We start from the raw sequence: 16,716 nt of genomic DNA, 5'->3' as shown, positions 1-16,716 counted from the left end.
TGAGTTTCTGACACAGTTCTTACAAATTGCTGACACAGTACGTGATAAGGAAGTAGATCAGGATGTCTACAGATTATTACTGTTTCCATTTGCTGTAAAAGATCAAGCTAAGAGGTGGTTAAATAACCAACCCACAGCAAGCATAAGAACATGGAAACAGTTATAAGACAAATTCCTGAATCAATATTTCTCTCCAAAAAGGATGACATAACTAAGGCTGGACATCCAAGGCTTTAAACAAGAGGATAATGAATCCCTTTATAATGCCTGAGAGAGGTACAGAGGGATGCTAAGAAAATGCCCTTTTGAAATATTTTCAGAATGGGTGCAGTTAGACATCTTTTACTATGGGCTTACAGAAAAGGCCCAAATATCTCTAGACCACTTAGCTGGTGGATCTATACATATGAGAAAGACAATTGAAGAGGCTCAAGAGCTCATTGATACAGTTGCTAGAAATCAATATCCATACTCAAGTAGTGGGTCCACCATAAAAGAAGAAGCTAAACCAGTATCCACTGAACTTAGTCCTCAAGAACAAGTTGCCGAACTCAATCAGCAACTGCTTATTATAACAAAACAGTTCGCAAAATTCAAAGAGATGCTCCAAGACACTAAAAATGCTAACCAGAATATGGAAGCACAATTGGATCAAACAAGATAGTAGTTATCTAAACAGATAACAGAAGAATGCCAAGCTGTTCAATTAAGGAGTGGGAAAACATTGAATGTCTCACCTCAAAGAAGCAGAAAGCCAAGAAAGGAACAACTAACAGAGGATGACCAACCCACTGCCCAAAATCCCTCTGAGGACAGTAAGAGCCCAGAGAGGAATGATTATGGCGTTCAAATGCCAGAAAAGGGTAAGAAAGTGGTGTTAAATGCCCAAGGGATGGCCAGTTCTGGCGTCCAAATGCCAGAAAAGGGTGGCAATCTGGCGTTAAACGCCCATGCAGCACCCAATTCTGGCGTTCAAATGCCAACAAGAGATCAGACACCTGCAAGTGCTGATAACAACCCCCTTAAGCAGGCTTCTCCAACCACTTCTATAGGAAATAAACCTGTAGCAACTAAGGTTGAAGAATATAAAGCCAAGATGCCTTATCCTCAGAAACTCCGCCAAGCGGAACAGGATAAACAATTTGCCCGCTTTGCAGACTATCTCAGGACTCTTGAAATAAAGATTCCGTTTGCAGAGGCACTTGAGCAAATACCCTCTTATGCTAAGTTCATGAAAGAGATCTTAAGTCATAAGAAGGATTAGAGAGAAACTAAAAAAGTTTTCCTCACTGAAAAATGCAGTGCAGTCATTCTGAAAAGCTTACCAAAAAAGCTTAAAGATCCCGGAAGCTTTATGATACCATGCACATTAGAGGGTGCTTGTACCAAGACAGCTCTATGTGATCTTTGGGGCAAGTATCAACCTAATACCTGCATCCACTATCAAAAAGCTTGGTTTGACTGATGAAGTTAAACCAACCCGGATATGCCTTCAACTTGCTGATGGCTCCATTAAGATTCCATCAGGCGTAATTGAGGACATGATTGTCAAGGTTGGGCCATTTTCCTTTCCCACTGACTTTGTAGTGCTGGAAATAGAGGAGCACAAGAGTGCATCTCTCATTCTAGGAAGACCATTCCTAGCAACTGGACAAACCCTTATTGACGTCTAAAAAAGGGAGATAACCCTGAGAGTTAATGAGGATGAGTTCAAATTGAATACTGTCAAAGCTATGCAGCATCCAGACACATCAAAAGACTGTATGAGCACTGACATTATTGACTCCCTGGTAGAAGAGGTCAATATGACTGAGAGTCTTGAATCAGAGCTAGAGGACATTTTTAAAGATGTTCAGCTTGATCTGGAAGAACCAGAGAAAACAGAAGAACCTCTGAAAACCCCTCAGGAAGAGGAGAAGCCTTCTAAACCCGAGCTCAAACCACTACCACCATCCCTGAAATATGCATTTCTAGGAGAAGATGACACTTTTCTAGTAATCATAAGCTCTACTTTAGAGCCACAGGAAGAGAAAGCACTAATTCAGGTGCTAAGGACACACAAGACAGCTCTTGGGTGGTCCATAAGTGATCTTAAGGGCATTAGCCCAGCCAGATGCATGCACAAGATCCTATTGGAGGATGATGGCAAGCCAGTGGTTCAACCACAGAGGCGGCTGAATCTAGCCATGAAGGAGGTGGTGCAGAAAGAGGTCACTAAGTTACTAGAGGCTGGGATTATTTATCCTATTTCTGATAGCCCCTGGGAGAGTCCTGTCCAAGTTGTCCCCAAGAAGGGAGGCATGACAGTGGTTCATAATGAAAAGAATGAACTGGTTCCTACAAGAACAGTTACAGGGTGGCGTATGTGTATTGACTACAGAAGACTCAATACAGCCACCAGAAAGGATCATTTTCCTTTACCATTCATAGACCAAATGCTAGAGAGGCTAGCAGGTCATGAATACTACTGCTCTTTGGATGACTATTTAGGTTACAACTAAATTGGAGTAGATCCTCAAGACCAAGAGAAAATAACATTCACATGTTCTTCTGGAGTATTTGCCTACAGAAGGATGCTATTTGGTCTGTGCAATGCACCTGCAACCTTTCAGAGGTGCATGCTCTCTATCTTCTCTGATATGGTAGAAAAATTTCTGGAAGTCTTCATGGATGACTTCTTAGTATTTGGAGACTCATTCAGCTCCTGTCTTGACCATCTAGCACTTGTTCTGAAAAGGTGCCAAGAGACTAACTTGGTTTTAAACTGGGAAAAATGTCACTTTATGGTGACTAAAAGAATTGTCCTTGGGCACAAAATTTCAAACAAGGGAATAGAGGTGGATCAAGCTAAGGTAGAGGTAATTGAAAAATTACCACCACCTGCCAATGTTAAAGCAATCAGAAGCTTTCTGGGGCATGCAGGATTCTATAGAAGGTTTATAAAGGATTTCTCAAAAATTGCAAAACCTCTGAGCAATCTGCTAGCTGCTGACACGCCATTTATCTTTGACACAGAGTGTTTGCAGGCGTTTGAGGCTCTGAAAGCTAAGCTGGTCACAACACCAGTCATTTCCGCACCAGACTGGACATTACCATTTGAACTAATGTGTGATGCCAGTGACCACGCCATTGGTGGAGTATTGGGACAGAGGCATAACAAGCTTCTGCACGTCATTTATTATGCTAGCCGTGTTTTAAATGACGCGCAGAAGAATTACACAACCACAGAAAAGGAGTTACTTGCAGTGGTTTATGCCATTCACAAGTTCAGATCTTATTTAGTGGGATCAAAAGTGGTTGTGTACACTGACCATGCTCCTCTAAAATATCTCCTCACAAAGCAGGATTCAAAACCTAGACTAATAAGATGGGTGTTGCTTCTGCAAGAGTTTGATATAGAAATAAGAGACAAAAAAGGGACAGAGAATCAGCTAGCAGATCACCTGTCCCGGATAGAACCAGTAGCAGGGGCGTCCCTCCCTCCTACTGAGATCTCTGAAACCTTTCTGGATGAGCAACTCTTTGCCATTCAGGAATTACCATGGTTTGAAGATATTGCAAACTATAAAGCTGTGAGATTCATACCCAAAGAGTACAGTAAGCAACAAATGAAAAAATTAATTTCTGATGCAAAGTACTACTTGTGGGATGATTGATGGTCGGAGATTGTTGTCAGTAAGGAATTTCACAAAATATTTACGTTGCAAGTATACCCCCAAACCGACAGACAACTCTCGCATCAAATTAAGATTTATGTGGTTTTGTGTCACGAATAACGAACCCCTAATAAGAATTAACTGGAGTATTTGGACTCCGGGTCGTCTCCCTAGGAACAATGAAGTGTATGTGTATTGGCTATGAAGGGGTAAAGGGGTTTTGATTTATAAGAGGGCAAGAAAAGTAGATTAAACAAGTAAGTAAAGAAAACAAGATAAGGAACTCTTGGCTAAGACTTGGGTAATTGAGATCACCATCCTTGTCAACAAACCAAATATTGATAACAATGAGAGGCCAACCCATCAAGTTTACTTCTCAAAAGCTTTAAGTACATAACATCTACTCCTAAGCTTGAAGTACGTCAAATAGGTTTGATCACATCAACCCTTAAGTGCCAACCTACCTACTAATTAGCTTAGTAGTGGGTTAGCATTAATGGGTGTCAAATTGATCACTAAGGGTTCTCAATTCACTAATTCTATCATACCCAATAACTCAAGTTTACCCAATTCCCTTAGCTTAGACCAAGAGTCAACAAACTACTCAAAAACCAAAGAGAACATTTCATCAAACATGTAAAATGCAAGAAAAGTAAACATCATAAATTGCAATAATAACAAAATCTACCAACTACTAATTGCAAGAAAAGTAAATTCACAACTCAATTCATCAACAAAAGAAACATCAACATCAACTTGCATTAAATGTAAATCAAATCCAACATGAGTTCATCATCATAAAAGAGAGTAAAATGAGAAATTATCATCACAATTAGGAGAATCAAGATGCAGAATTGAGAAATTATAAAAGAAACAAGATGAAATCAAGAAATTAAACATGGATCTATGACGATTTATCCTAATCCTAACCTAATTCTAGAGAGAAGAGGGAGCTTCTCTCTCTAGAAAACTAACTAAAGGCTCATGTTGGCTAAACTAATTGCTCCCGATTGCTTGGACTTCAATTCTGCATGAAATACACTCAGAAACAAGTTGGATTTGGGCCTAGGCAGCTCAAAAATCGCCCCCCAGCATTTTGTCTTTAAGTGGGCCATGTGTGCGTGCGCGTCGATTTGGCTATTTCTTCATCTGCACGGATGCGGCATGTACGCGTGCGCGTCCTTGTGCGAAACCACTTCTGCGCGTGTGCGCCTTGTACGCGTGCGCGTCCATTGGTGCATTCCCAATCTTTGTTTCTTCATGCATTCTCCCCTTTGTATGCTTTTCTCCTCATTTCTTCCATCCAATACTTGCCTTATAAACCTAAAATCACTCAACACACATATCAAGGCATCGAAAGGAATTAAAGTGAATCAAAATCACCAATTTAAGGCCTAAAAAGCATGTTTTTACACTTAAGCAAAATTCAAGGGAGAATTACAAAACCATGCTATTTCATTGAATAAATGTGGGAAAAGGTGGTAAAATCTCCTAAAATAAGCACAAGATAAATCACGAAATCGGGGTTTATCAAATCTCCCCACACTTAAACTAAGCATGTCCTCATGCTAAAATCAAGAAATAAGCAAAGGGTATTAACATTTATTCAATTCAAACTAACTAAATGAAACCTATCTACATGCAATCTATCCATATGATGCAATGGCTTAGTCAAAATAAATCAATTTCCAAGAATACACATGCAAGTACAAGGGCTAAAGCATTAGAAATCAAAGCAAACCAGAATTGGATTGAATCATTGAAAGATCTTATAAACTTGCAAGAAAAGATGATCATGGGTAGAAACATGTAATTGAACGATTGAACCCTCGTCGGATGTGTATCCGCTCTATGCACTCAAGTGTTTGGGGTTGATTCACTCAATTCTCCCCTAATCATACTTTCCAAGATTTGTTTTTCATCTAACAATCAACAATTACTTTATGCATGCACACAAATATCATGAGGACTTTCTATAGGTTGTAATGGGGCTAGAGTCAAGGTAGGATGCATATGGTCAAGTGAGCTTGAAATTCGAATCTTTGATTAACTTAAACTTCCCACCTAACCTATGACAACTTAAACAATTCTAAACAAGCCTAGTTATGCATTCTTCACTTTTCTACATACTCATGCATTTCCTTTTGATTACCACACAAATGCATTGATCATTATTGAACTTTGAACTTGGGAACATTTTGTTCCCTTTTTGTGGCTTTTCTTTTTTCTAGTTTTTTTTTCATACTAAAATATATACAAGACATCAATGCATATGGTTCACACGTGATTAATACAGGAGTATGTACCCAATTCTTGAAAATTTTCCAACAAAACATAAACACACTTTTATCTCTACCCAATGTTTCTAACTTCCCAAAATTAAATGATAAACACTCTCACTAGCCTAAGCTAATCAAAGATCCAAAGAGGACATTTATTGTTTTTCACTTAGGCTTGTAATGTGCTACAATTAAGAACAAATGGGTTAAGCATAGGCTCAAGATTGGTTAACAATGGAAGATAAAAGGTTAGCTATTTGGGTAAGTGAGCTAATTGAACAATAGCCTCAATCATGTAAATACATACATACATAAAGTAATGGACATAAAGAATCAAACAAATCAAAGATTACACTCACAGGAAGAGAATAATGCACACAAGAATAAAAGTAAGTGGTCATGTATGATGTAACCAGACAATTAGGCTCGAATCTCTCATGCTTGTGTTCTTAGCTCAAAACATGATCCACAAGTGTATAATTCAAGCAAATTCATAAAAAAATTTTTCAACCAGTTGGGTGGTACCCTAAAAGTGAATTTCTTGGAAATTTTTATCATATTGACTAGACTTATTCTAATGCAATGTTGTGATTTAGAAAATTTTAAAATTTCCCTAGTTTACCCCTTTTTCAATCAAAACACAATTCTTATATAAAAAGAGTTAACTAGATTTTTAACAATTCAAAACTCTTTCCTAATCACAATCAAAGACTAAGATACAATATATATATATATATATACTAAGAGTATGCAACAACTAAAACAAGAGTATCCACAATAGCAAATATGTACAGTAATCCTAAAATAATCTAAAACATAAAGTGCAAAATAAAGTAAAGTAGCAGAAACTAAAAATAGATGTCTGAAAGTTCACCACATAAATGTAAACACCGGTCACGAACGGTGACCTCCCCACACTTTAGAATCAAGCATCGTCCTCGATGCTATTGCTGAATCTCGGGATGGGGGTCAACAATCGCGCCGGGCTGTGACTCAGGTACTGGCTGTGGGACTTGATGTGTGGAAAGCGATCCAACACAAAACTCACCAGCAAGTGTACCGGGTCGCATCAAGTAATAATAACTCACGTGAGTGAGGTCGATCCCACAGGGATTGAAGGATTGAGAAATTTTAGTTTAATGGTTGATTTAGTCAAGCGAACAAGAGTTGATTTGAGTGATTTGTATCCAACAGAAGCTAAATTGCATGAAATTTAAAGGGAGAGGGGTAATTGACTGTAAATTAAAGGGCAAAGAAAGTAAAGAGCTAAATCTTAAAGTGCAAGTAATATAAATTGCAGAAACTTAGATTGCAAGAAATGTAAATGACTGAAGCTTAAAGTGCAAGAAATATAAATGACTTGAATAATAAAAGGAATTGGGAATTGGGATTGCAGAAATTAAACAAGAGAAAGTAAAATGGCATTAAACAGAGAAGCGGAATATGAATTAAACTTTGCAACAGATCAAATCAGAAGAGATCAATTGCTTGAAAATTTGAACAGCAAGCAAAAATATAACATCAATTGCAATGGTTCAAAAGAAATCACAGATCTCAGGGTTAAAAGAGAGTAGAGAACAAGTCTAGATCTCAATTCTTCCTTGATCCAATTAAGAACACAATTGCAAACAAAATGAAAAATGGAAATCAGTAAAGAAACTTGAATTATGCAAGAAAAGGAAACAAAGAGATCTCAAGGGTGAGGTTGAGATAGAATTTCCTCAACTCTTCACTATCAAGACTCAAGCAAGCTTTGCAGAAAAGAAAACAGGAAACCCAGGGGGGAAGAGAACTCAATTCTCCTCCCAATTCTCCCAGATCCGAATAAAAGCTCTCCAAATTACAAATCAAAATTCTAACAGAGGTAAAAATTTCAAAGTGAAAGTTCCGTCCATTCTAAATCAAACTAACTTCTATTTATACACTTTCTTCCAATGGTCTTGAAGCATTGAATTTGGGCCTTGGCCTTGATGGAATTGGATTGAAGATAGCCTCAGTTGGTTGCTCTTGGACTTGAGAAGAAATCCGTTTGCAATTTGGACTTTGGAGCCTTTAAGTTTGAGTCAAAGTTTGAGGCAAACTTTAACTCAAACGTTTTCGTGTTGAAATTATGCAGAACGGTACTTATCTGTCACTCATGTTTGAGTTAACGTTTGAGGTCAAACGTGAGCTCAAACGTGCTCCCTCCAAGAACATTTTGACGCCAACGTTTGACCTCAAGTTTGAGGCAAACGTTGGCGTGAATGTTGGCCTCCCCTGGGTATTAATCATGCCAACGTTTGACCTCAAGTTTGAGGCAAACGTTGGCGTGAACGTTGGCTTCTCCCTGGGTATTAATCATGCCAATGTTTGACCTCAAGTTTGAGGCAAACGTTGGAGTGAACGTTGGCTTCTCCCTGGGTAGTAATTGTGCCAACGTTTGACCTCAAGTTTGAGGCAAACGTTGGCGTGAACGTTGGCTCCTCCAGGGTGTGTTTGTGAACCAATGTTTGACCTCAAGTTTGAGGCAAACGTTGGCACAAACTTGAGCTTCCCCCAGGGTGTTTTTGCTGCCTTCTGCCATCCCCTTTCTTCAACCTTCCTCCAAGCCTTTTGGTCACCTGTCATCAATCAATAAATGCATCAAAGCTATGCTAAAATCATGAGACTTATTATCATCCTTGACATATAAGTAATTATAGCACAAAACCTCATGAAAATGCATCAATTTACTCATGGTTGATTGAATCCAAATACACATGAATTTCCACCCAAATGGCTTACTTGTAACTCAAGAAAGTGTATAAAACTTATTAAAAACAAAGGAAAAAGACTCGTAAAACTAGGCTAAGATGCCTTGACATCACAACACCAAACTTAAATCTTGCTTGTCCCCAAGCAAGCATCAAGCATAAGAGAGAATGACATGAAGCAGAGAAGTGTGCATATCCTTATTGAGCATATAGTTGAATTTAGTCCAAGGGGTTTATATGCAGACAATGGTAGTTCATTTATTGCTTGCTGTTACATAAGAGATATTTTCTCAAAGGTTTACTAAGTTTGCTGCTATAAGGCTTTACTTTGGCTTGTTCCCTTGCTAATTTTTCCTTCTTTGTTTTGCTCAAAGAGCTTATTGTTCTTTGAAGGCTTGGTGGCAAATGTTGCAGCAGCCTTTGGCTTTATTTTGCTCAACATTCCTTCACCACAGACACATGGCTCACCCTTTTCTTCCTAGGATCATTGATGCCCAGCATCTCTTTGGATAACTAAGTGTTTTGTAGCTAGGTTGCTCTTTATTGTGGACTTTCAGTTGGCAATCCCAAATCAGTTGATCTAAGTGGCCAAGTTTTGAAATACTCCTCAGAACTTACTTGTCCAAGCATATCCTAATACAAAAACACCACAGGCATGTGTCCTAGGGTCCAAGCTATTGGTGCCTAGCCTTATTGTTTATTTTCTTTGCCACTTTTGGATTTTTCTCTATCTTTTTCCTTATATTTTATTTCATTCTCAAGGGATCTCAAATGGTACAAGCCTTCATAACAACAAACCAGTTCACACTTCAAGGAACATGTCATTATGCAGCATTTATTTTATGAACCATGCATTAAATCAACAAATACCACCACTGACTTTCATTCTCACTTTTGCAACATTGGATATTTTACTTCCTAGTTCAAATATTTCTCTTTTATTCAGGCACATGGGGAACAAAACAAGATTCAAGGTAATGAAGGATGACAATGATTATGCATATCAGCATTTTTGACAAATAATTTCACTTGCAACTGAATGAATACTTTAGTGAGACATATAGGAATTTCCAAATTAAAGTGCTTCAAAGCAAGCAAGGATTAAGTATCAATACAACCTGTTGGGAATGTCTTCTCAGCTCTTTTTCTATCATCATTATCTCTCCTTGTTGCATTTCCTTTGGACAATGATGCAGGTTCCCTCCACTGATTAAATGTTTTCTTGCATAGTTCTCAAAAGTGGCTTGCTTCTCAAGCCCTTAAGTATATGGTTAATATGCATGAATTTAGGCCGGCTTTCAAATTTATTTTGGTGTGAGAACACCAAACTTGATTCCTTGCCAATGCCTTTGATGCAACAGGTTAGCCATATGTGAAATCCTTTTGTCTTTGCTGAAGGTAATAAAAACTGGAAAAACTAAAAAGTAAACAATTGGTTAATTGGTTTATCTGATTGCTTGGAGCTAGCAGCAATGTATGTAGAAGGTGAGAACGTGCTTTTAAATGAGATTTTGGTAGAACACCAAACTTAGAGTCCTTCATTCTCCCTTAATTTACTTTGGTGTGCAACACCAAACTTAGCTCCTTGCAATATAGATAAGTCTAATTAACCCTTTTATTGAAACAGCTATGAAAACTGAACTACCTCAAGTTGGGTTGCCTCACAACAAGCGCTTTTTTATTGTCACTAGCTTGACATCCTTCCTGCTTGCTTAGTTTAAATTTTGCACTTCTTTTTTCTTGTCCCATTTCCCTCCTAAGTAAGGCTTTGCTCAGTGACCATTTGCTGTGAAATGACTCTTTGTTGCTTCATCTAGTAATTCAAAGCTTCCATAAGGAAAGACCTTTGTCACCAAGTATAGACCAGTCCACTTAGACCTAAGTTTGCCAGAGAAAATCTTGAGCCTTGAGTTATACAAGAGCACTTGCTGTCCTGGTTTGAACTCCTTCTTTAAGATCTTCCTGTCATGCCACCTCTTGGCTTTTTCCTTGTATATCTTAGCATTCTCATAGGCTTCTAGCCTAAATTCATCCAACTCATTTAGTTGTAATAACCTTTTCTCCCCTACTGCCTGAGAATCAAGGTTAAGGAGTTTAGTAGCCCAAAAAGCTTTGTGTTCAAGTTCTACAAGGAGATGGCAAGACTTTCCATACAATAACTGAAAGGGGGACTTTCCAATGAGAGTCTTAAAAGCTGTCCTGTATGCCCAAAGTGCATCTTCTAGCTTCCTAGTCCAGTCTTTTCTTGTGATTCCCACTGTTTTCTCTAAGATCTTCTTCAACTCCCTATTTGCTAATTCATCCTGACCATTAGTTTGAGGGTGGTATGGTGTGGCTACTTTATGAATTACTCCATATTTGTGGAGGAGTTTCTCCATCTGTTTGTTGCAGAAATGACCACCACCATCACTAACAAGACCCTTGGGTACCCCATATCTAGTGAAAATGTGCTTCTTAAGGAATTGAAGGACAATCTGTGCATCACAGGTGGTTGTGGCTATAGCTTCTACCCACTTTGAAACATACTCCACTGCCACCAAGATGTATCTAAAAGAGTAGGAAAGGGGAAATGGTCCCATGAAATCGATCCCCCATAGATCAAACAGCTCCACTTCCAGAATAAAATTTTGAGGCATCTCATTCCTTCTTGTCAACCCTCCAGCTCTTTGGCATTCATTGCACTGGTGAATAAACTCTCTGGCATCCTTGAAGATAGTTGGCCAATAGAAGTCGCTCTACAGTATCTTTGCAGCTGTTCTTTCTGGTCCAAAGTGTCCACCATAGGCTGAACCATGGCATTGCCACAATATATCTCTCATTTCGTTTTCAGGAACACACCTCCTGATCACTCCATCAGAGCATCTTTTGAACAGGAAAGGTTCATCCCACAAGAACCTTCTTGCTTCATTAATAGTTTCTTCACTTGTTGCTTGGAAAATTCTTGAGGTATCTTCCTTCCCACTTTGTAGTTTGCTATGTCGGCAAACCAAGGTGCTTGCTGAACTTGAAAAAGGTGCTCATCAGGGAAATTCTTATTCACTTGCTGTGGTCTATCCTGATTGGCTTCTTGTGGCACTCTTGATAGATGATTTGCTACTTGATTCTCACTTCCCTTTCTATCTCTTACTTCAATATCAAACTCTTGCAGCAACAACACCCACCTAATAAGCCTTGGGTTTGAATCCTGTTTAGACATTAAATACCTGAGAGCAGCATGATCAGTATATACTATAACCTTTGAACCAATCAAATATTGTCTAAACTTATTGAATGCATATAAAATTGCCAAAAGCTCTTTCTCAGTGGTGGTATAATTTTTCTGTGTTTTATTTAACACTTTGCTGGCATAATATATGACATGGTGCAACTTGTCTTTCTTTTGCCCCAACACAGCGCTAATAGCAAGATCACTTGCATCACATATAAGTTCAAAAGGGAGTTCCCAATCAGGGGGTGTGATAATTGGTGCTATAATGAGTTTTGTATTTAAAGTTTCAAAAGCATGTTTGCAAGTGTCATCAAAGATGAAAGGGCTATCAAGCATCAGCAAGTTGCTCAATGGCTTTGCTATTTTTGAAAAATCTTTGATGAACTTCCTGTAAAAGCCAGCATGCCCAAGGAAGCTCCTTACTGCTCTTGCATTAACATGTATAGGAAGTTTTTCAATAATTTCTATTTTAGCTTTATCAACTTCTATACCTTTGCATGATACTTTATGCCCAAGAACTATCCCTTCAGGAACCATAAAATGGCATTTCTTCCAATTTAACACTAAGTTAGTTTCTTGGCATCTTTTCAAAACAAGAGTTAAATGATGCAGACAAGTGTTAAATGAATTGCCAAAGACAGAAAAATCATCCATGAAGACTTCTAAGAATTTTTCCACCATATTATAGAAAATGGAAAGCATACACCTTTGAAAGGTGGCCGGGGCATTGCATAGCCCAAAGGGCATCCTCCTGTAGGCAAAAACTCCAAATGGACATGTGAAGGAAGTCTTTTCTTGATCCTTGGGGTCCACTACTATTTGATTGTACCCAGAGTATCCATTTAAGAAGCAGTAATAGGCATGGCCGGCTAATCTTTCCAACATCTGATCAATGAATAGGAGAGGAAAGTGATCTTTCCGTGTAGCATCATTTAATCTTCTATAATCTATACCCATCCTCCATCCAGTCACTGTCCTAGTGGGGATCAACTCATTATTCTCATTAGTGATGACTGTCATTCCTCCCTTTTTTGGTACAACTTGAACCGGGCTCACCCATGAGCTGTCAGAGATTGGAAAGATTATCCCAGCATTCCATAACTTCATGACCTCCTTTTGAACTACCTCCTTCATGGTTGGGTTGAGCCTTCTTTGAGGTTGGACTACAGGCTTTGATTCTTCTTCCAACAAAATTTTGTGCATACAAATAGCTGGGCTAATGCCTTTGATGTCTTCAATTGTCCACCCCAAGGCTGTTTTGTGAGCTTTCAGCACTTCAATTAACCTTGCTTCTTCTTTCATATTCAAGGAGGAGTTAATGATCACTGGCAGGGCCTCTTCTTCTCCAAGAAACACATATTTGAGGTGAGGGGGAAGGGGCTTCAACTCCTATTTTGGCTTCTCCTTCTCCTTATCTTTAATGGAGATTTCTACCACTTCCTCTTCTTGTTCCTTCTCCACTTCTTCTCCATGTTGCTCTTGACAGGTGGCCTCTAACATTTCCTCTATCAGACTTTCTATCATATCTACTTTCATGTAGTTCTCTTTTTCAGGGGGGTGTTGCATTGACTTAAAAACATTAATGACCATTTGCTCCTTGTACACCCTGAAGATCATCTCTCTCTTTTCTACATCAATAATGGCTCTGTCTGTGGCTAGAAATGGCCTTCCCAAGATGATGGAATTTTTTTCTTCCTCTTCTGTGTCCAAAATCATAAAATCCGCAGGGAAGATAAACTCCCCCACCTTTACTAAGAGATTTTCCATAATTCCATAGGGTGTCTTGATTGATCTATCAGCCATTACTAATGACATCCTGGTGGGTTTTAGTTCTTCTATGGCGAGCTTTCTCATCATTGAGAGGGGCATTAAGTTGATACTGGCACCAAGATCATAGAGAGCTTTGTTGAGAACCATTTTTCCAATGGTGCATGAGACTACAAAGCTCCCTGGGTCTTTGAGCTTTGGTGGAATACCCCTTTGAATCACAGCACTACATTCCTCGGTGAGTAACACGGTCTCCTTCTCAAGCCAACTCCTCTTCTTGTTAATGAGCTCTTTCAGAAATTTTGCATATAGAGGCATCTGCTCTAAGGCCTCAGCCAGAGGAATGTTTATCTCCAACTTCTTGAAAGTCTCAAGGAACTTATGAAAGTGTTGATCCTTTGCTTCTTTGTTAAATCTTTGGGGATATGGCAGTGGAGGTGTAAAGATCTTCTCTTCTTGCTGCTGTCCTTGGGTTTGTTCCTCCTTTTCTCCCCTTGAATTGTGTGGCTGGTTGTCCCTCTCTTTGAGCTTCTCTGGGACATTTTTGCTTGTTGTCATGTCCTTGTTGCTGGCTTTCTCTTTCTCTGTTGGCTCTTTGTTGATGTCCATAGCTTTCTTGGTTGCTTCTTTGTTGTCCACCAATGTCTTTTCACTCCTCAGCTGTATAGCTTTGCACTCCTCTTTTGGATTAGGAATGGTATCGCTTGGTAATGAGCTTGATGGTCTGTCAATAGCAATTTGCTTGGAGAGCTGTCCAATCTGTCTCTCCATATTCTTCATAGAAGCTTCCTGGTTCTTTGTTGTCATCTCTTGGTGCTTCATTATTTTCTCCATTAAGAGCTCCAAGTTGGTGATCCTCTGAGAGTCATGTGAGATTGGTTGGTTGTGGGGTGTTGAGGGTTGATGGTAAATATTTTGGTTGGTGGTTTGATTATTGGATGGATGATGGTTAGAGTTGGGGTAAGTGTTTTGGGGTTTTCTGTATATATTTTGGTTGTTATTCTGCTGGTTGTTATGGTTTGTGTTTTTCCAACTGTTTTGGGTTGAATTCTTTTGCCATGGCTGTTGAGTCTGAGTGTGATTGTCTCCCCATTTGAGGTTGGTGTGGTTCTTCCAGGATGGGTTATAAGTGTCACCATAAACCTCATTGTGTCCAGACCCTTGATTGTGCATGTAGTTCACTTGCTCTTGCTGTTGATCTTCACAACCTTCTTCACCTTGTCCCCATGTGGTTGATGGCTGACTTGTATTTACTGCTACAACTTGGAGGCTATCAATCCTCTTGGCCATTTGCTCAAATTGTTGCTAAATTTGCTACTGCATCATTTTGTTTTGAGCTAGGATTGAGTCCACTCCTTCCAACTCCATCACTCCTTTCCTTTGTGATGGTTGGCGTTGCCTTTGGTGAGCAAAGAAATATTGGTTGTTAGCCACCATATCAATGAGATTTTGGGCCTCCTCTGCAGTTTTCATGAGTTGCAAAGAACCTCCAGCTGAGTGATCTAGTGCTTCTTGAGCCTTCAAAGTAAGTCCTTCATAGAAGTTTTGAAGCTTGTTCCATTCAGTGAACATGTCTGGTGGACATTTCCTGAGCAAAGCCTTGTATCTCTCCCATGCCTCATATGGAGTTTCAGCATCTAATTGTGTAAATGTTTGTACTTCAGTCTTCAATCTAATAATCCTCTGAGGTGGGTAAAATTTGACAAAGAACTTGCTCACTAGATCTTTCTAAGTGTTGATGCTCTCTCTTGGAAATGTCTCCAACCACTGAGTAGCTTTGTCTCTGAGAGAAAATGGGAATAGAAAAAGCTTATAGATGTTTGGATGCACACCATTAGATTTGACAGTGTCACATATCCCCAGAAAAGTGGATAAGTGTTAGTTTGGGTCTTCAAGTGGCCCTCCTCCAAAAGAGCAGTTGTTTTGAACCAAGGTGATGAGTTGTGGCTTCAGTTCAAAGTTATTTGCATTGACATTTGGGGTAAGGATACTACTCCCACAATGTCTAGGATTCGCAAATGTGTAGGAAGCCAAAACTCTTCTCTGTGGTGGATTGTTGTTGTTGTTGGCTGCTCCTCCTGGTAGATTTGTTGGGTTTGTTGAGTATTCCTCCATGTCTTGGAATTCTTCTTCTGAATCCTCTTCTCCAATAATACCTTTCCCTCTTTCAGCTCTCCTTAATCTCCTGAGGGCTCTTTCGTCTTGTTCACAAAAAGTAGGTATAGCTCCCCTTGTTCCTGACATACAACTAAAACAAGGAAAATCACAAAAAACCCAGAAAAATAGTAACACTTCAATCCATTGCTAGAGTGAAGTTTTGGTTAGCTTAGGTAAAAATTCAAACAGTTAGTGGGTTAGTCAAAAATTAAAGAAACAGAAAAGAAAAAGTGCTTGATCTAGACCTCCACTTCACTTAATCATTGTCAATCTAATCAATCCCCGGTAATGGCGCTAAAAACTTGATGTGTGGAAAGTGATCCAACACAAAACTCACCGGCAAGTGTACCGGGTCGCATCAAGTAATAATAACTCACGTGAGTGAGGTCGATCCCACAGGGATTGAAGGATTGAGCAATTTTAGTTTAGTGGTTGATTTAGTCAAGCGAACAAGAGTTGATTTGAGTGATTTGTATCCAACAGAATCTAAATTGCATGAAATTTAAAGAGAGAGGGGTAATTGCCTGTAAATTAAAGGGCAAAGAAAGTAAAGAGCTGAATCTTAAAGTGCAAGTAATATAAATTGCAAAAACTTAGATTGCAAGAAATGTAAATGACTGAAGCTTAAAGTGCAAGAAATATAAATGACTTGAATAATAAAAGAAATTGGTAATTGGGCAGAAATTAAACAAGAGAAAGTAAAATGGCATTAAACAGAGAAGCAGAATATGAATTAAACTTTGCAGATCAAATCAGAAGAGATCAATTGCTTGAAAATTTGAATAGCAAGCAAAAATATAACATCAATTGAATGGTTCAAAAGAAATCACAGATCTCAGGGTTAGAAGAGACTAGAGAACAAGTCTAGATCTCAATCCTTCCTTGATCCAATTAAGAACACAATTGCAAACAAAATG

The sequence above is a fragment of the Arachis hypogaea genome, chromosome 14, assembly GCF_003086295.3.
Source record: "Arachis hypogaea cultivar Tifrunner chromosome 14, arahy.Tifrunner.gnm2.J5K5, whole genome shotgun sequence".
NCBI classification, from domain to species: Eukaryota; Viridiplantae; Streptophyta; class Magnoliopsida; order Fabales; family Fabaceae; genus Arachis; species Arachis hypogaea.
Note: the sequence above shows the minus strand (reverse complement) of the source record.